Raw genomic sequence first — 4,006 nt, 5'->3', positions numbered from 1 at the left:
TCGTTTACCCTGTTGTGGTATCGATTGTCTCTCTTTTTGGTTGGCCACCTATTATATACCAAGTAACCGGTATCTCTGGTGTCTCTTCCTTTTCGAGTGTATTATTCACGTTCTGACGGTAGTGAGTGATATATCTCTTTCGCTCTTTGGTTGAAATCCTTTGTTGATCTTCCCCAGCGGAGTAAGATTCGTATTCTTTGTAGAATCAAATATCCATCCTTTAACAAGTTTGTGTTTTGGATGATGAGTGTCTTGGCATATATACCAATTCACGTTTTCGGTAGGTCACCTATTATATACCCAGTAACCGGTATCCCTGGTGTTTCCTTCCATGCGAGTGTATTATCTACGTTCTGACGGTAATAGATAATATATCTCATTCGAGTATTCTATCCACGTTCTGACGGTAATGGATATTATATCTCATGCGCTCTTTGGGTTTGTGTCTCCAGTTGAGTAAGATTCGTTTTCCTGTTGTGGATTCGAATGTCCATCCTGTAAGTCGATTTGCTTTTTCAAGCCCTCCTTTCGGATGATGAGTGTTTTGGCATATATACCAATTCACGCTTTGGTCGGTCACCTATTATATACCCAGTAACAGGTATCCCTGGTGTTCCTTCCTTTCTGCTCCCTATTATGACCTTGGTCCCCTGTGGAGTCAGATTTTCCTGAGTTAATGGTTTCTCTCAGATGTTTGGTTGATTGATATCTCTCACCCGTACACAGGTCTTAGATATTCTTTCTTCCCGAGCATGTTACTCACTAACCGGTAACATCTCATCCTTTGGCTTCCCCTGGAAAGTCTTTGTTAGATTTCCACAGCGGAGTTGTGTTTATATTCGTGTTGCTGTATTGGCGTTCTCCCCAGTACACGCTTTTTGTGAGTCAGTCCGAGTCTTTCCAATGGATGTGTCATCCTTTGGAATTCTTTCTTTCCCCAGTCTGAGTCCTTTCTCCCCGGTGAGGTCTCCGGTCCAGTCGTGTCTTGTTCGCGTTATGTCAGTTTCACCCTAATTCAGAGTCGTGTCCTGCTCACGCATTCTTTTGCTTTTTCTTATCCCCATGAGAGTCTTGTTAGAGTCTCTGTTCCTGGTGAGTGTATTACTCCGACAGATCGTCTTTTCTTCTTTGTGGACTGATATTCCCCACAGAGTTTTGTTTCTTTTCCATGCATACATCTGCATCATGAGGTCTCTTAGGGACCAAAATTTGTCTCATTACTGTTATTTAAGCCCATTCTACCGCGTCGAGATGAAGATTTCTAAACTTCACTTCTCCGGCTAGAATGACCTTAAATAGGGGCATCTGTAAGACCCCAATTTTGTCCCTAAGATCCCTCATGGCATCATATCATATCATTTCATTGTCTCAAGGATCATGGTACATCTTGCTTCCTTCCCTGTGGGTGGGTTATCTTTTGAGAGTGATTCTTGATCACCAAGCATGTTTTGCATTTGTATATCATTGCTTTTCTTTTTATCACTAACCAAAAGTACAAAAATATGTCATCTAACCTTTGTCTTGCAGATGAAGCAATCAACAGTCAAGACAGTCAAAAGCAGTCATTGAGCTATAGATGGTGGCCATTCTTGAGAATTTGGACACCACAATCATTCACAAGAGCTTACATGAGCTATGTTATCATTTTGAATCAAAATCCCAAGTGGTAGAGGCTTGAACTTCATCAGAACATTGTCAGATCAATTGGAGGCCTAGAAAGTCAATTGCCAAGTCAACTGTGGATTTGGAGGTGGGAAATGATTAGAAATACTTCATTCATGTTCAAACAAGTCTCATTTGACATTTCAAACATCAACATTGAAGAAAATAAAGTCAGGTCAAAACTTTCCAAAAATAGAAAGTGACCTATAATTAAAATTTGCCAAAAATGGAAAGGTTTTAACCTTACTTCAACTTCAAATTAAATCATCAAGAATGCTTCAAATGAAATTTTGTTGAACATGAAAATTGTAGATCTTTCTCTCCCATTTCTAAAAAGTCCAAGATCATCAATTTCTCATGTGTGGTTAAGGAGTTATGATCAAAACATGGCAAAGTGTACATGGAGATTCAAATGGGCATAACTTCTCAACCAAAGCTCCAAATTGGATGGCTCTTTTTTGTACATTCTTCTCTTGACCTCTACTTACCAAATCATGCATTGCCTTTCATGAATTATGATCATATGAACATGTGCCAATCCACTTGATTTTTGGAGGGAACTTTTAAAGTTTAAAATTGGTGTATTGATGTTTCCACAGGTACATTAGTTGCTTAAGTTCATTTTGAACTTGATTTTGCTTGGTTGCTTAACCACTTAGGTATAACCTCTCTTCTTCATGTAGTCTGGAAGACCTGGCCTGTTATGTGGTCAGGCACCTGTATGAAGTCCTCCTTAAGAGGCAATGCTTGTGATTGTTTACTCTTTATGCCAAGCAAGAAAAGTCCTCATATGAGGCAATTGGTAGATAAAAGAGATGTGTAGCCCATCTCTTTGCTCACATAACATGTTGATGCATTGTGGATATTAACCCAAGATCTTATAGAGTCATTCACTTGTGGAGAAGAGTTCCAACTTTCTCAACTCCCACACATTCTATTATTCAAAGCTCTCCCAGGCCAGGGATAAGAGCTATGAGGCACACCCCTCATCTCCATTTCATCTACTTCACCCTAACTCACAATGTTAGGGTTAAGAGCACAACATACCCTATTCCAGTTGACTTTAAAGTCTAACCTTGTGTGAGCCTCATTGCTTGTATATAGTGTGTGCTAATTGACTTGTTTGTCTGCTTACTTGATTCACCTATGCATATCTGCTTGAGTGTGCCTCTGTGCATTTATCATCATCATTTGTATATCATTTCATAAACTTTGCTTTATAGCATTTTGCTTTGTCCATGGAGGAGACAAGCATAAGTCCATTACTTGGCAGTTGTTCCTATGATATGGTGGGAGACTAGTATAAGTCCATTGATTGGCATCTGGTATCCTTGTTGTTTTGTTTTGTGAGACTAGTATAAGTCCATTGATTGGCATCTGGTATCATTGTTTGTTTGTTTTAGGAGATTGGTATAAGTCCAGTAATTGGCATCCGGTATCCATGTTTGTTTTAGGAGATTGGTGTAAATCCATTGATTGGTATCCGATATCCATGTTTATTTTAGGAGATTGGTGTAAATTCATTGATTGGTATCCGATATCCACCTTTGTTTGTGAGACTAGTATAAGTCCATTGATTGGCATCTGGTATCATTGTTTTGTTTTAGGAGATTGGTGTAAATCCATTGATTGGTATCCGGTATCCACTTTTGTTTGTGAGATTGGTATAAGTCCATTGATTGGCCTCCGGTATCAATTTTTGCTTTATTCATTTGCTTATTTGCCTTGTTGCCTATTCCAAAGGAATCACTTGAATCATCTTCCATATGATTTCAAGAGGTGAACATCTAATAAGTTTTACTTCCTCACCCTCCCATCCTTTTGTCTCTTTAAACCTCCATTTGCATGTTAATCCAAAACCAGAAAACTATTGTGCAAACATTGTCATTTCTTTTCAAATTAGAAACCTAGGCTTTAGGCCTTTGATTTTTCAAAATCCATTTCATAATAATTCTTTGAATTGAATTCTAATCATACTTTGACCATCTTTTGTGAATAAATCCTAATTGATTAATCCAACTCATTCAATTGTTTTGTGGCTTTGTCCATTCTTGATAAGTTTTCATACATTAGCCATAGGTTTGATTTATCCTAGTTGGTTGATGTTAACCTCACCTTGGTCCTTAGTGATTGAATTGTAAGACTTCCTTGCTTATTATAGGGTTAATCCCTCACTAGCAAGTTGAAGCTCTTCTCACATGGTGGACTTGTTGTTTGTATAAGGTTGAGTTTTCTCCCGTGGATAACGAAAGACCTTAGGGCTTTTGTTTAAAATGAACCCACTCATATTTTGGAAATCTTTTAGCCGAACTACGGCGTTTTGATCCTTACCTTCCATAGAAAG

The sequence above is a fragment of the Lathyrus oleraceus genome, chromosome 7, assembly GCF_024323335.1.
Source record: "Lathyrus oleraceus cultivar Zhongwan6 chromosome 7, CAAS_Psat_ZW6_1.0, whole genome shotgun sequence".
Classification (NCBI taxonomy): Eukaryota; Viridiplantae; Streptophyta; class Magnoliopsida; order Fabales; family Fabaceae; genus Lathyrus; species Lathyrus oleraceus.
Note: the sequence above shows the minus strand (reverse complement) of the source record.